Here is a 17,858-nt window from a genome sequence, read left to right as displayed (position 1 = left end):
ATGGTAGTACCAGTGAACTATTAAAGCATATAGCGATCTTTAAAAAAATAAAAATAACTCCAGCTTAAAAACACTGTTGAAGAAACAATTCGTAGGAGCTACTTTTGTTGCATATTAAATGCACGTCCCCCCACCTCCCACCGACCAGACACACAAGCACACGCGCACGGTGTCTCAGCGTCATAAGCAACAAAAGAGCAAGGTAGAACACAATAGTCCCGGTGTCTAAATTAAAACAGTGTTCTTTCCCTTCGCGTGTCAGCACCTGTCGTTTTATGTGATGCTCATCAACTGCTTCCTTGTGGGAAAAAAACAGGCATGAGCAATTATTAAAGCGGTTGTGAATAACGCGCAAAGTATTAGGCGATATGGCTATTAAGTTAATCATTTTCAAATGATTTCAAGGTGTTGGTTGCTTGCTTTTATTAGATCAATAACCGTAAATGCTCGGGTAATAGTACAGCTGTACTGTACTATTACCCAAACGACAACATAAATTCTGTACATCGGCGATATTGACTTTCTTTGACCTAGCTTTGATTTGCAATATGGGCCTAAAACGCACCTGGATTCCTCGCAACACAGCACGACAGTTCGATTGCTATTCTTATTCTGCGTTGAATTAATACCGTTCTGTAAGAATATTGTGAGATTAAAGTGGCAGGTGTTATATATGGATTAAATGTGAGGGGGAAATTAAAAAGAAAAACAGAATGAGGAGAAACGTTATAAATTTGTTAGTAAGGCTTATACACAACCAAGTCTGAAGAAGACAATACAATACTACATGAGAGTTTCATTTTATTTGTCGTTTATCACTCCTTATATGTAAGACGATTTTATTTCCCTTTGAAAGTTCCTTCAAACAATTCCTTGAGTGAATGCTGATTAAGGCATACTAATGGGAAATGATAAAACTAACCAGGCACTTCTCAAATGCATTTTGCATGCATCTTCAAACACCATTAGCTAAGAGAATGTGTGATGGAGACTGCTGTTATAGGGATGCTTCCTGGAGCCGCAGCCAAAAGAATTTAAACATAGATCATATCATATATCAACCATAACGGAAAACCTGTCTAAATACTACACTTTGGACTATACGTAGGTCCTCTCCATTCAATTTACCAACAATAACTTTGCCTAATCCGTTAACCTGATCCGGATACATCCTCTGTGTCTCCGTGAATGTAGCCGGGGAAACGGAAAAACACGGGGCGTTTTTTGTCTGTACACAACGCGAGCCCGTGTTGACGGTCAGAATTTAGATGCGTTTTCCGACAGTGTAGGTGGTCGGCGAGGTTCATGTGTTTGAAGGCGCCTTTCCGACGGGAAACGGTTTCATGTGAAGGGTGCTGAGTGAGAAACGCTGGGGGAAAACACAGAGACAACAGGCGCGATGACACGCATAGCTTGCGTTGAAGTAATGAAGCACACTTCTGGTGCTTTTCCCCTCTCCAGTTATTGCACACTCCCTACCACTCAAAGAGGGCACTCTCCCTAAAAAACAGACTGAAGGACTGTATTAAAACTTCAGCCAACAGGACACCGAGAAGTATTTAGAGAAGCTGATTCAATTATTCTGTCACCAATACAATGAGCTGATTTTTTTTTTGCACTATCTTCATGAACTATGTGTAGTCACATCGTAATGTGAATATTTGAAATCTGATAAAAACTAGTAATAACCTAGCAGTAATCTTTAATGATTGATTCAAATTTGTGTCTTAGATTGTGGCTTAGATTGAAAATTGAAAAAAAAGCAGATAAGTTCTCCTTTGGAAATGTTCTTAATGGTTTGGATAGTGTAAGGTTTATTCATTTGCCAGACACTTTTATCCAAAGCAACTTACAAGTGAGACAGCGAACAAGACAAGCAAAAGGCCACATAAGGAGTGGAGGAGGTGTTCTGATCAGGTCTTTTTCTTTTATTGCAAAATTGCCTCTGACTCCCATGGCTGCCACTGGGAGCAGGCTGACTGGCCTGTTGCTTCCTGTTTGGGTTTGGCACTGCTTTTGTCTGCTTCCAAGTAAATAAGCATCTGTTTAGAACAAGCAGACTGCCTGATGGAGAGTGATACGGTATGGCTGGCACAGGACTGTACATAAACTGATGCTAAATTAAAACAGAACTGAATGAAAACCTTTGTGCAATGTTCACATGAAAGTTCTTTCAGGAAAAAATGCTTCAATACAGCAGGTCCGGACAAAGAAGCCCAGTGAATTCTTGGGACCTTTATTTTCCTTGAGCGCAGTGACCCCACAGGTTAGGGCTTCCTGTTCCAAAAGGGAGGCCTGCAGCCTTGGCAGTGTCAGCTCATTAGTGGACCGCATGGGCGCTGTGTCCACCGTTTACTGCGAACCTGATGGGAGGTCTGCCCACTCATTTGGCCTCCCCAAGGGGGCCGCTGGACGAGGGGCGGAAACGCCCTGACGTCAGCGGTTTGATGTGGCAGGGCAGGGCCCGACAGTGATGCGCTGAGTCAGCATGCCTGTATGTCTGTGGCCGTGGGACAGAATTCATTAACTGGACCCCTGTTGATGAACATGAGCACAGCCAAGCCGAAGGTCTGCCTGGCCCACAGCCATTCCAACAGGCTGCTCAGAGTTTTGTGAATGAAGTGGCGATCCCAGCAATGATTTTGCATGTAATGGAGATGACTGATGGTGGCCGGATACACATGAAAGAAGGCCCGTTCCAAACTCTGTGTCACTGTGAATCACAAGGAGCCGTCCAAACGGTTCATCAGGCTGAATGAACATGAATCAACAGACTGGAGCCATGTCAAATATTGTTAAGTTGCATGCTTCCCTGGAGATGGCTTCATGCTCTATTTGAATCAGCCAAGAAACAAAAAAAATCTGTCTCATGCTAAAATAAGCCTGTAGCTCTTCAGCGCAAGATGGTTCAGTCTGATACATATGGAGTGAGAAGCCAGGGAATTCTCATTTACTCTCAGGCCAGAAGACCACAGTTTATTTAACAGCTTGCAACGCTGAAACAAATCCAGTTTCAACTACAGATTAAACCAGAAATTGATGGCCGTGAACATACCAGATGGTTAATAACAGTGCACTGACCTAGTCCAGCTTTCTTCTTACTGATATCACAAAGACATTGTTCATTTGATGTCGGACATATTGATTCATTACTCTGCATTTCTTTCTTGATTTACACTGGGCTTGGCATTTGACAGGTTAAATCACCTCATCACATGTGCCCAATCACCTTGTTGACAAACAGGTACAGTAACTCAAGCGTATCACAGTCAGTCATGAGTTAGCAATGAATCAAATGAATCCCTGTAACACAGAGTGGACCAGGGTACCTAAAGCATTCTCCGCAGCAAAATCCACCCACCTAAAAATAAATTACAGATCTGGTCAAGTTATTTTAGTCCTCTTGCTGCAACAGGTGAAACGGAATTCTATTGGTTTCACACAGCAAATTTAAATTTTAAAAAATCAGGTCCACAGTTTGAGTGGTGTTCTTACTGAAATTGAACGTTTTACTTTTATTATTTGTTTTATTTGCACTGCACAATTTTAGTGGACTGTTCAAGACCATCCCTCTCCAGTGCTCTAGATTCAGTTTTTTTTTCAATCCTGGAGCAATCCAAGATTCCACACAGGGCTCCAGATAGACAGGACTTTTATTTGTGGCAATAGATAAAAAAAAAGTCCAGCACCAATCAATACACAAACTCCACACTAATATAAAGATGTGTTTATACATGTTTACAGTATACACCCTGTCACAGGAATAGCTCTGGATAAGCACTGAATGACTGATATGTTATTACCAGTCATGCCTACACTTTTCAGCATCATTGTATATGTGCATAAAGTCAGCTTGGAAACTGTGTTTCGTTGCAGGCTGTTGGACAATCAGCGCATGCCTTATTGGCCAGTACATGCCTGCAGAGCTGCAGGCCGGTGAGGGTGGTCACTGACCTGTAATCTGTTTCTAATCCACCTGGTCATTCAGATGGAATGGCCTAGTGGAAAGTTACCAGAGAAGAGGAGAGAATGGTGAGCATTGGTCCAAACTCTGGAGGATGATACAAATTTCAGTTGGCCTCTCTCCCGTGATCGCAGCGTCTTGAGCTGGTTGCCATGAAGAGGCATCAAAAAGGCTGAGCTATGAGTTATGCAGTCGCCACCTTCGAACAGAAAGGCGGCCCAGCTTAGTCAATGAAGGTCAGGCCTGTGGATGTTTGTCTCGGATTTGTCCCGCATAATCCCTCTGTCTCAGAGTGAGAAAATTACCGTAAAAGCGCTCGATCAGATCATCTCTTGAAAGAGATTGGATTACAGGGCCGTAATTCCCTACCCCTCATTACTTCAGATGCACCTTCAATTCCTCTTCATCTTCAAAGTCACGAGGTGCGGGCACGTCTTTGTCACTTACCTGAGGAGGAACATGTCTCCCTTTGTAACACAGAAGGACCAACTGTCAGTGACAAAATTCTCAGCTGTGCCTTCTGGAAGAAGAGAAGGCAATCTAGAACCCCTTGAGGTGTTACAATATGGACCTCACTGGGTCAAAGGCCATCATCAGGAGAAGGAGTTAAGAGAAGTCTCACTCCTCAGAATAGCATCATTTTCTTAGCTGCCATTGCCTGATACCACTAGTTTGCTGTTTACTGTGGGGTTCCTCAGACTACTGTATAGATTCATAGTGAGCATACATTAACTAGGGAGGCAATGAATAAGAAATGACTTTCAACCTTTTTGGATTTTGGTTCTTGAGATGAATAATTATAACCAGCAAGGTGAAATTGCTGTAAAAATTCACAGAAGAACATTTACTGTAACTTGCTGTCATGAGCTTTTCCCTTTTAAAAATTTTATATTTTCAGGAAGTTGACTCAAGGTTGGTTTCCTCTCATCACTGCATGAAGGTTGTCTTACTCATTCACTTTAGACAAATTAAACTGTTTTAAAAGCAACCACATTTATATAGACTTACTGTACTCTCTGACCATGTACCTTTAGAAAAATGCATGTACTAGGGAAGATGACGTGTAAAAATATTTCTCAAGAAATGGATATCAGCTAGTCAGCTTTATGAAGACGAACTGCTTAGTGCAGCTAGTCAATACCCTCCCACGTTTTAAATATATGCTTTGCCCAGGAAAAGGTAATATTAATTGCATGGTTTAATTAGAAATACATAGGCTCTCCAGGATTTTGTTTTTAAATGGTCATTATCAAAAAACTTTGATTTTGCTTCACCTCCACAGACAGACCATTTATGAATTTATTCATGAATTTATTCTCAGAGCTTGCGTCATGGTCATTCAGTTTGTGCAGCAAAGAGAAGGGCATGAGTGGCTGGGACAATTCAAGGTTCTGTACTTCAATAAGAACAGCAATACAGGCTTCACAGTAACTGATAACGTGATTGGAAATGTCCTGTTAAAAAGATACATCAGATAAACATACACAGTTCAATCCAATTTTTAATTAGAATTGCAGAGTCTTTTGTCACCATTTACGGTCATTTCTTGGTCATTGGTACCATTGATAAAAACACCAATTATACCAAATATAAATGCTTGTTTTATTTCTCAGAAGTTGGGAAAAAGTACTCCTTGTGAACCCAGTTATTCGATTGGACAAAAAAAGCAATGGTGAGTGTCAGCCATTTATTTGAGAGGGCAGCGCAGACGTAATATCACCTGTCATTAAGAGATGTGGTGAGGAATCTGCGCTCCACCTACACTACAGAATCATCATCAGTATTTTCTGCCCTCTGGTCGTTTGCCTGGGTGTCGGTGCGTGTGCAGCTGGACGGTATTCAGGGCGGTGAGCTGGCGTATTGTGCTTGTCACCGGTGGAGAGCATCCCTTTGTACGGATCCCTGTGAAGGGTCCTCAGCTGCCATTGAGATGGGGGCAGCTTACATGGTCTATGCGTTGCTCACGCATCTCATTAAAACCCAACCTCCCTGCCCCCCCGCCCCAGCTCCTCACCCACAGAGCTGCAAAGAGGACCACATCACACTGTTGAAACATTTACAGCCACGATTTTGTTTTATGTTACCCCATATTGCTGGTGCTATATCTATCTGTATCTATTCACTGTGCATGTGTTACATAATGTACACAATGTTCTAGAAAATAATTTACATATGAAACAGATACCAGTAGTGATATGACAGCATGACACAATATTAAGGATCTCAGCTTGATGGTTAGAGGTCAAATACTGAAGAGGGGCATTGCTGCTGTAAGTACTTAACCTGAATTGCTCAAGTTAATATCAAGAGATGTAAATGGAGATATAATAATAGATTATTGATGAATAGTGTCATAATGTAAACAGAGAATATTGTTTTTTTTTTTCAGAAATTATATTGTATATTTTTGTATGTAATAATAAAGGCGTTTGGAGCTCTCCTGGTTTGGAGAACTGAAGCAAATGGAACGGAATGGAAGTGGAAATAAACAAAAACTTTCTTCAAGGAAATCCCAAAAAAGGAAATAGAATGAAAACACTTTTTAATCAAATTGATATTTAGGAATTTTCACATTTATAGATAAAATGAAGAAATGGTCTTCCTTTATGGAATAATATCAGCACAAAAAAGATCGAAAGAAAACAGACCAGTGTTATGCTAGCAAGCATCAGGTCTCCTAGCAAGTTGCTACTAGCGACATACCCTCCTACCACCCGCCCCTCTCTTCAATTGTGTCCTCATTCTAAGAGGATGTTCACTCCCATGGACTCCTGAGTGAATCATGGCACTGTCCCGAGAGCCTGTCTGATGCAGTGCTAATACAGCTAGCTGCTTCTCAATTATTCACAGTACATAAGTCTGGCAGGGCAACTACAAGACTGCACTGGCCTTTCAATTGTCCCCATTCACTGCCCTGTATGGCTGTATAACACAGTGTCAAACTCATATTCTCAGGTCACTCATTTTCAACCCACTAATCGATGGACATTGATCTCAAGTCTTTGCAAAGGTTCTCTCTTTTATTCTACTCCAACAACACAATGCAAAATCAACAAATATTTCACTTGTATAAACACGTTAATTAATCAGCTAAACTGTCAACAGGTTGCTGAGAGAAATTTACTCAATATATATTATTTCTTTCAGGGTCTTGTATGTATGCAATGTGGAGGAATTGAATGAGTAAATGACACTGACATCATGAAGTTACCACAATCTAATGATTTTCTACAATGTGGCTTCAGGAAGGATGTATCAGAATGTTGATGCTGGATGACTGAATTGCAGGTTTCACAATCCAGATGCAGGAAATGAAGGGCCCAAATAATGTGCCATGTCGAATGAGCACAGACTATAGATGTTCTGCTCATTGTCAAACACCAACATTGTGAGGGGGCAGCATTTAGTTGTCATAATTAGAAAAAAAGATGAAAAAGGTTGTTCTTTACATAAAATATAAATAAAAGTCTTTCACTTTCAACATCAATCTTTTGTGAATGTTTTACTGTATCTTATGATTATTCCATGTTTTGCTCAACTAAACAGTGTTACATAGCACTTGTGTTGTGTCCTTGACAATAGCTGAGAAGGGCCATACAAATTAAGCATGACAGGAATCTGCAGAACTCAGTGGAAAATTGATTTCTCTCTAGTGTACAGGGTCTAGAAACCGATGGTTTTCCATCAGTATGAAACTTTCTTGTTATGACAGACTCCACACCTTGAAAATGTGGAAGTTATAGGAGTTGCCAAGGACAGTGACTGAGTCACCAAAGGCTTAAGGTTACATTTTCTTCTGAGAAAATCCTTTATGACTCACACCTACATACAGGGCCTCATTTACTGGTGAAGGATCATACAAAAGGTTGCTCCACTCTCCCAGCAACACAGGAGTAGTATTTGGAGCTCAATGTTGAGCAGGCAGAAGGGATATTGGAACAGCTGGCCTATAAAAACATGTATTCAATATCCTCTGTCTGACACAGTACACATTTGACAATGTCATCCTGGTATGACAACACAATAGGGAACAAGCAGTCATGCAACTATAGAAACAGAAGATAATTAAATCTCGGATTTTACCATCATTTTTAATGATCAATTAATGCCATCAGCATCAGTTCTGACATTTCATTTGAAGGGGAGTTAATGGGCAGTAAACCTCAAGGCTATTCTGTCTTCATGGTGTTCCTCACCTTGTACTTTTATTGTCATAGACAAGGGCACAAAATTGTCTCTGGAGCAGAGAACTTGTTTTGCAACTCAAGTTTAGGTGACAGTCTTGGACCAATAAATCAATATCAATTTTCCAGTTCAAAGACTTCTGTTGAAACTGATAGTGATCCCCTCCAACATTGCTGCTCTCTGCCAACTGTACCGAGCAGACATATCAAGACTTAACAGGGTAGGGTCTCTATCCTGATGCAAAATGTTGTATGGGGTTTGTATGACACTTTGAGTACCATAAAGGTGATCAAATAAATATCAAATGCTTGTTTTTGGCAGTTTCAACAATGTGTGTATGTGTGTGTGTGTCTGTGTGTGTGTCTGTGTATGTGTTTGTGTGGGTGGGTTGACACAACTGGCCCTGCATCCCAAGTGCTGAGCCTGGTCCATCTGCTGTGAGCCACACTGCAGTCAGTCTGGCCCAGTTCTGTTCTTCTCAATCAGGGGATTTACAGACACTCTGTCTGAGTACTGAGCTGTGAGGGATTGCTTTAATCTCACCTGCAGCCACTCGAAGCCAGCCCAAATACACTGCTGTATACCACACACACTGCCATGCATGTTGCCGCTTTACCAAATACACTTTCTCACACATCATGCAATATACGCCACGTAAATATCCTGCCTTACAAGACCCGCACAACAGGTCCTGCTTCTCCATGGAAGGGCACTCATTACTAGCCTGAATACAGTTGGTGGTTTGTGCTCATTACCTGGAGCGGAAGGGCTCTTGCATAATAGCTTCCCCATTTACACGACAGCAACAGCAGCATATGCAAAAAGCCAGACTAATGGGATTAGCACAGGCCAGTGACAGCCAACACATCCGTGGAACACCTGCTAATAATGTGGACGCAGTAACCGCTGCAGGACGGTGTTGACAAAAGTGACAGCGAGTCATGACATGTGTCGTGTGCGGTAAATAAAAAAGTGGCCCTATCAAAGCTCAGATAATGGAATTTTACTGACTGCAGGAACATAGCGGCATGGGGACTCGAAGCCTCCGGGTTTGTATAAACATTTAGGATGGGCCCATTTGAGCCGGCCCGTCGCTCCTGCCTAGTGATGAAGGATGACAGCTCTCTCCACCCAAGCATTGATAACCAACTCATTCAGTTTTATGATTTTGACTCAGCTTTCGATCTTTTTATAGTCATGACAGATTCATGGACTTCAAATGTACTTAGATTTATAGCCCTCAAGCACCAGACACTGTTGAGTTACCCTCAGATGGGGGTAGCAGTTTGGAGATAATTGGGTTTAGAATCAAATCCCAGGTGATCCTTGCTGTCATACCCTTGTGCAAGGTAACCTTAACCTTCCTGTTTTCAGTACATATCCAGACATATAAGTAAAACACACATGATTTACAGTACCAGTCAATAGTGTGGACAAACCTGATTAAGATAATAGTGAAGTTTATGCCTATGTATGAATTTCGTCTGGTTACTGCATATTCCTTTTGTGTTATTTCATAGTTATGATGTTTTTACTGTTATTCTAAAATGTGGAAAATAGTAAAAAAAATAAAGAAAAACCCTTCTGTAAGTATATATGTCCAAAGTTTTGACTGGTACTATATATTATACTCCATGTCTGTGCCGCCAGACCACTTCAATATATTCACTACACTGTATACTCAGACCATCTTCAATAATATGATGAGTCTATGTCTCACGTCTCACTGTATCTTTTCATTGGCTTCTCCTCTCATCAAAATTCAAGGCTTGGATGCTAGCCTTTCAGGCAGTCAAGGGAACAAGTCCATCATCATTACACCCCTGGGGCTCCCAAGTGGCTCAGTCAGTTAAAGTGTCTTCTCTAAGCACAGGCTGAGCCTTATGGCTCCAGTTTGAGCCAAGCTGTGTCATTAGCCAACAATGATAGGGGGCCCATGGTGGCGAAACAAATTAGCTTCACGCTGCCGGGGTAAAAATAGTCAATGTTGCTGCGCGAGTGCATTGAGGGATTATATTCGCTATGCCCCAGCACTCTGACTGACTCCACTGACTGACTGAGTAGAGAGGATGCTGCAGTGAGTAGAATTTAATGTGAATTTGACAGGGTAAAGGGAGGGGACTTACACACCAGAACAAACTCTACACACACAAACCTGCTCATCTGGCTGGTCTTCTTTTCTCCCCACAGACTCCAAACCTGTTCTTCCACCCCCCAAAATTTGGAAAAAAAACTACTTGTAACTATGAGAACTGCAGAACTGTTCACTTCCCAAAGATGACTACAGTCCTATGACTGTCAGAACTTGGACCTGTCCCAGCATCTATCATTGAGCCAATACTGTAAGTTCGGCTGACTTGGGATCAATTCCATTTTAGTGCTGTCAATTCTGGGAATGAACTGAAATTCAGTTCATGAGTTGAGTGCCCATCACTTTGTATGAAGATCTTTCCATTAATAAGTTGAATTACAATCCATTTCTTAAATTGACTCTGCTCTATGTGTTGTTCATGTTGCTAATATGATATGTATTTAATGTGTCTTGCCATATCAGCCTTGTAAGTCACTCTGGGAAAGGGTGTTGGTGGAATTATGACCGAAAATAATAGCACAAATAATATGCTGGCTTGAATGTAGACGTTTGCTAAACAATACAAGTCATGTAATATGACATAACTCAGGAGTTAATAATGATAAATAAGCTGCCGTTTGTGGCCGCCGTCAATTGGGGGAAATGACCTGATGTGTTCATTACCATGACGAAGCGTGTGTCCCTCTCCTTCCGCTTTCCTATCAGCATGATGAACTAACAGATAAATGGGGTAAGGGCGGATAGCAGCAGCAGGGGCACGCAGAGCCCCACCACCACCCCCCCGGCTTGGCCTGTCAAAGCTGTGGCGTCAGCAGGCTATTTCGGTGTGCTCGGGGAGTGTCTTTCCCGCCGTTTCTGGGTCCGGGTTGTGCAGAGGTGCATTGCGACGGTGTTGACATTAGATAGAGGAGCAGGCTGGCAGAGGAAATGATGTGAAGGGGCCTCTGATTACACCTGTCTGCAGTGTGTCTTTATTGAGCACCATTGCCAGGTGGGCCACCCCCCCTCCCCCCCACCATGCAGAGGGAGGGAGAGAGAGGTGTGTACGTGCTTTCCTGCACAGTACGCCGAAGCAGCACAGACTGCTATTTTTGAATGACTTGATGAGGGAGATGTACACAGATAGGGATTTTGACCCTACTAGTGGCAGTGAGGTTGCCTATGGATCATGCTTGTGACACAACTCCCACGTCTTCCTGTGACGCCTGTCACTGCCTCTGCATCCGTCTATTTGGGTAAATAACGCGTTCATACTGACGAGTAAAATGTGCCCAGGGGCGGGCCTCATCTCGAATGCGGGTTGTCCGGGGAAACGGGGTTTGACCACAATGCGTGTTGTCATGTCCACTTAGCAGCCGAACTGCACCGGCGCAGATGGGAACAGAGGGTGGGGGGGGGGAGGGGGGGTGGGGGGGGGGGGGGTGACTGACAGATGCTTACACTGCTCTTCATATCTGGATGTTGGCGGGGTGGTGAAGCAGGCCAGTAGTCACTTCTTATCAGCATCCACCCAGACTGACAGGCCGCCAGCGAAGTTCAGTGATGAGTATATAATACATTTAGCTGGCCCAAACCCTCTGCATGGGAGGGAAGCATTGGAGATTAGGGAGGTCAAGATCACTTTTTGCTGGCTCTGCTGCGACTCCAAACCCTCTTGCAGGCATGGAATGCAGCTTATCCCAGTCACCAGTCCCCATCTTAAGTGCAAGGAATCTAGCTGATGAACAGCTGAGAACAACTTCCTGGTAGACATGGCTACAGACTGTTAGACCATCAACTGTTAGGCACGGCTACATGCATCGTTCAGGCATGTGGAGAAGCCGCCTTCCCCCCAAAGTGCTGGGCTCATTGAACCCCGCTGCTATCTGCATCAGCAAGATCTTCCCAGGCAACCCTAGCACAAGGGTTGCCTGGGAAATAGTGGGTTGCCGTACGTGGTGTTGACTGTCAAAGTACGCCTGTGGAAGGGGTAAAGAAAAACCCACTTCAAATGAAAAGGTGGCTACGCCGAACAGTCCCGCGTCATAGGTTCGCATTTCCACGGTACAGCAATGAGGTACCGCATGGTCACATGATCAGATCCTCCCCTCCACTCCATCTCCCCCTCCTGCATTCACTTCCAGGCCTTATTTACATCAGAATGAGCACTCTGCATATCAATCTAGCCTTTAATTAAAAATCTGCTATATTCCAGCTGCCTTCAGAGGATGGGTGGAAATGCACAGGTTGTCCCTCACCACTCTGCTTGGGTAGGTGGGTGGGGGGGGGTTGCTGGGGTTGGTGACGGGCGGCATTTGGAAACCAAATGAGTTCATTGATCACAGAATGAGATCTTTCATCTAAATTTACCGCCCCTTGCGCGAGGTGACTGTTTCTCTCTGGTAAACACTTCAGCGGATGGAAAGAGACGTCCCATTGTCTTCCCACAGCATTGCTGATCTCACTGCCTTAGTCATAAAGAAGCAGTAGCTCCGTGCGTTTGAGAACTTTTGTCTCGCTAAAGCAATTGCCAGATAAGCAGCATCAACATGGCGTCAGGAGAAATGGCTCACTTTTTTACCTTTTTTTTGTGTGCCCAGGGTATGAGAGCTGAAACAAAGAGCAGGTAAGGAGACCATGCCTATTCTGCCAGCCTTAAGTCTGCAGTCAACAAACAAGGCAAATGAAATCCAGTAAAGAGCAGAAGCAACTAAAGCACACCCCTTGTCATCACAGTTTGTTCCCAAACCTCTGTTTGGCTCCAATTAGTACCTTGGTGATCAAAAAATATTCCAACCCGAGGCCAGATCAGGTCTTCATAGGCCAGAACAATTCATGCATTGGTGGAGCAGTCTCTTATAGTACAACACAAAAGCCAGCTCTTCCCCCAAAGCAGTTCGATTCCCCATTTCTCTCAGTGCACGTGATACAGTTGTAGCTGTATCTCTGAGCAACTGCATATATTGCTATTCACTTTAATTAGTCACTCCACACATGCAGCAGTCTGCAATTAAAAGGCAACTAGGATGGATCTATGGGGAAGTGACGCATAAGCATCGTGTTTTGAAGCAAGTTACAAGCATTTCAGCATCAGGTTTGTTAGGGACATTGCTCTGGTGGTTGATTGGTATTGCATATCAAATGAGATGGAGGGGAGATTTGAACATTTTTATATAATTTTTACAATAAGAAGTACATGTCAAAAAATTTGAGCTCATTTTAAGTGAACTACTACAGCCCCCATTCACTATGATGGCATGTATTGAATGCTCTGGATATTAAAATATTGCTATGAAATATTGTTTCAATATTTCAATATATGCAGACCATTTATTGTTTTTTCTAGTTTTCCTATGACGATGGTCATGTCTTTACATAGATCCATACATTAATAAAACATTTCAAACTTGCAGCAAATGTAAATAAATTCACTATTTATTCAATAGTTTCAACTATTACCACTCTGTATAGCCTGGGCACTCAGTATATCAGTCTAAGCAATAAAAAAAATGTAAAGTGTACCATATTGAAAGCTGAGTGCTCATGCCCTTGAGTATAAAAGGAAGTAGGTTATGGGGGTTGTAACCTACAACCCCCCCACCCCTGCTAAAAGAAAAACTACTGTATTTTGAAACCTAAATGTTGGCAGGTATGGGTAGGGGGAACCCCCCGATTGCCACCGGGTATTTCGCACACTGGTTATGATGACTACAACCAATAGAACACACAGAATATGTCAGATGCAAACAGACAAAAAAGAAAAGCAAACAAGCAAACATCGTAAGGGGGCAGTCCATTTTTAGAGACCATTTTAGGTGGGATAGCCCTCTGTCAGCATGTTGCTTTCATGGTCACTAAAACAGAATAATGACTGGAGTCAAGGGTTTTTTAAAGAGACTTTAAAAAACCCTTTAAATACATATGTACACACTGCACAAAAATGCAGTGGCTGCTTGGATTGGCATGAAACATCAACAATGGCAACTAAAACAATATGAATAACAATAATAATAGACTATACTTATAAGCTGTTTTTCATGATCCCAAAAGATACTTCAGGGTGTCAGATTTAGGGAGACAGAGACAGAGAGAACATAAATATTGACCATAATGCTGCACAAAAATAGGCATTTCAACATTTTAACAGATAATTTTAACTGTTTTTTTATTATTAATAAAGCACAGTTGAAATTTTAATTTTTAAAACATTTCACTTATTCACTCTTGAGATACCAAAACTATCTTTGTTGTAAGGCATCTAAAAGTCTTTAATGTGAATGTTGTTAAGATGTGTCTGATTCTTGGGTTTAAGAAATTTCTGTCAAAATCAATCTTTTGTGTTTGTGTTTTGGCAGGGCAGGAGAGGTAGAGAATAATGCATTTAATGCAGAGTTAGGCCTTAGATGTGTGCAGAGAGAGGGAGATGAGGAATGAAAGGAAATGTGCTAAATGTAGTGGTCAGACAAGGAGAGTCCACTGACCACAGCAATATACTGCATGTGTGTGTGCATGTGTGTGTGTGTGTGTAAAAATGTCAGACCAGCATTACTTTGGTTCAACCTGAAAGCAACATAACAACTGTTAACAGCATGTGTGACTTGTGTTGCTGACATAAAAGGTTACTGAAGTTTGAATTCTCTATATAAAGAGAGAATGAGATCTTTGTATAAAGAGATAATGAGATCTGTGAATGCTCAGATCTTTTGTCATGTTGTCATGCGTGACATATTCATGAGAAATTCTATATTGTTTCTGTGTGTGCACTTTAAATGCACAAACTGTAATAATTTGAAAAGTACAGCAAAAAGCAAAGAACACACAAAGTGACTCAAACAAAATGTTAATGATTATACATTTTGTTAAAGTGTGTGATGATACTGGAATGACACGACACAAAGAATTCCAAAATTCAAGATCACAGTCTTTGGATAGACTTGCATTTGCAGGTCAACGAGTCAGTGCACACTCACAAAGGGAAAAAATAAAACAGCTCAGGAGGACATGAAGTCACTGAACTAAAAGAACAACCGAAAATTAGACAGACAACTAAATCAAAGAACCCAGATGGTAAAAACCTTGACCTTATCTGGTTTTTTGGGGGTTTTTTTACTGCTTTTTTTCTGGCACTTTGTCTCACCTCATTCTCCCTCATTTTAAAATTTGGATTTTAAAATGATTTTGAAGTAATTTGTTAAATAACTGACAGCAGCACTTTGATAAATGTTGTGCAGGCAGATTATGTAAACTAGATCATTGTGAAACAGATTGGGACATGTGCTAGTGGTGTTAAGTAGCATGTGTGTTCATTGACATTGTGTCTGTCAAAAACAGTAACATGATGGATGGATGTACAAAGGCTAAATGGCCACACAGCCCCTTGTACACTTATGTAATAGGTTAATAATCATATTTTCACCCATCCATCGTTCTTAATTTCTACTGGGCCTGAATCTACCCAAGCTGGATGATCACAGAGAAGGGAAAATGTCTGGTGACAGCCAGACACAGTGTAAAACAGACTCAGTATAAAAGACACCTTTGACTATAATGGCAAATTAATTTTATTTAAGCCCTGTAAAATGTGCAGTTTGTTGTGTAACGCATATCAGTATGTAAGTGTATTGGTTACATTAGCACATCCATAAAAAAAAAATCTGTATAATATACCAGGTCAAAAATTTACATTTGCATGAATGTGAAACTACCTGTTAAAGAAAAATGTCTGTTTCATTGACAGGCACTTAAGTTTCACTTTAGTGACAGCAATATAATTTTTTATGGCTTTCCTACCTGTTTCCTATCCCTCCACAGTTATAGCTTGTTGAACACATAGCCCACAAGACACATTATACTTTCCAATGATACCTCTGTTTATGTACGTTCAAACTTTTTCCTTACAAAAAATGGTTTATTCCAGGTTTGAATGTCCACTTACATTCTCTTTTTCTTACTGTGAGTATTACCTACACCCTACCAGAGCTATAAAGAAAACCTTTATCAGCAGAATTAAAAACAATGCCACAGTACTAGCTCTGAAATAAGGGTGCTTGTGAATTATGTAGGCTAATACTGTAATGAAAGTAAACATTCTGGGTAGCAAGAAACTGGTGTATAAGTATATCACTACATGGGGCTGCGTATAATATGAGCAAGGGATTGTGGGTAACAGCTTTCCTCACAACTGAGACACCTTGTGTTTCAGTGCTATGGTCCCAAATGGGCAATGACTGATGCCGTCTAATGAAAGTGCTCGATCTGTGTTGTCTGCTGATGAACCCTGCCCAGGTCATAGACTGATTAAACTCCACAAGTGACTCACACTGAGACTTAGCAGGCTGGGGGGGACACTGGCAGCTTTGAACTCCTGTGGGAAGTGTGACACATCCTAGACATGCAGGGACAGGACAAACACACAGGTTTATATAGACAAATAGGGCAGGGACACACAGCAGCAGCTAAGACAGTCAGGCACTGAAATGTGCAAACAGGCAGAACCTGCGTTGTGTGCAAGGCAAACACTGACCACACACTTAATTAAACCCCTTCCATTTATTGAGTTGAGCTTGAGCTGGAAATAACCCACAACTTGCGTTTGTGGAAATTTTCTTGAGTCCAGGATGTCAGTCACGATAAGGTTTTTAAGAATGTCACTTGCATACAGGCTGAAGATTCAAGCTAAGCTTAAACTGGGGAAGGCATAAAGGCAGCCATATCAACAGGTATGACAGCTACTGAACTGTATTTCTGGAAGAAAATTTAAAACAGGTATGCTGAGAGCTAGAGAGGTGGAAAGATACAGAAAGACTTAGAGACAGATACAGGCTTGAGGGAAGAATCATTATATGGGAGCCAGAACTGGAGGGGATATCTTGGATGGCCTACTTTTCTACAAGTACAACTGTGAAAATGTTTGTTTATCTCTGCCCAGAAATTGTAGACTGTGCTGCTCTGATGAAGGCATATTTTTGTTTCAAGGACTTCTTCGATCGCACGATTATCATTAAAATCTTTAATCTTTAATCTTTATAGACATTATCAGCCCAAAGAAAAAACATATTTGAAATTTGGAAGGTTTCCATAGACAAGGAGGATGATGATGCAGAGTTGCTGTTGATCTACACCTCCGTTCTGAGGATGGCAGATCCGGGCTACCCTCCGTCTTGTCTAAAACTGAATGTTATATGCCATGCTGAAATGACGCAGAACCTGCACCTATTACTTTTTCAATAGACATGGATAGTGCACTTATTTAAGCAAATGGGTTAAAACAGCAGTTCAAATGGCATTATTCTTTGGCAAATCTGGTATCCTTTTAGGTAAACAGGAACTGTTTGGCAATTGCTCTGTAATTAACTAGTACATCTGTGGTGAGATGGTATAGGTTGCCAACAAAAGAACATCATTTTGTCATCTCTTGCTGTTTCTATGAAAACGATTGGATGAAATCTTTCTAGCTATATTTCTGAAGACTGCTAATAATTCATCCTTGTAGTTCAAAGGGAAGTTGGCTAACCCTGCTTTTCCTCAATAGATAAACTTAAGTCCCTCATCTTTTAATTTTACAGATGATGGATACGTTAATAAAGTATATGCAATTGATGTGTAATAAATGTGGATATGTAATAAAATAATAACTAT

This window comes from Megalops cyprinoides, chromosome 13, assembly GCF_013368585.1.
Source record: "Megalops cyprinoides isolate fMegCyp1 chromosome 13, fMegCyp1.pri, whole genome shotgun sequence".
Lineage (NCBI taxonomy): Eukaryota > Metazoa > Chordata > Actinopteri > Elopiformes > Megalopidae > Megalops > Megalops cyprinoides.
Note: the sequence above shows the minus strand (reverse complement) of the source record.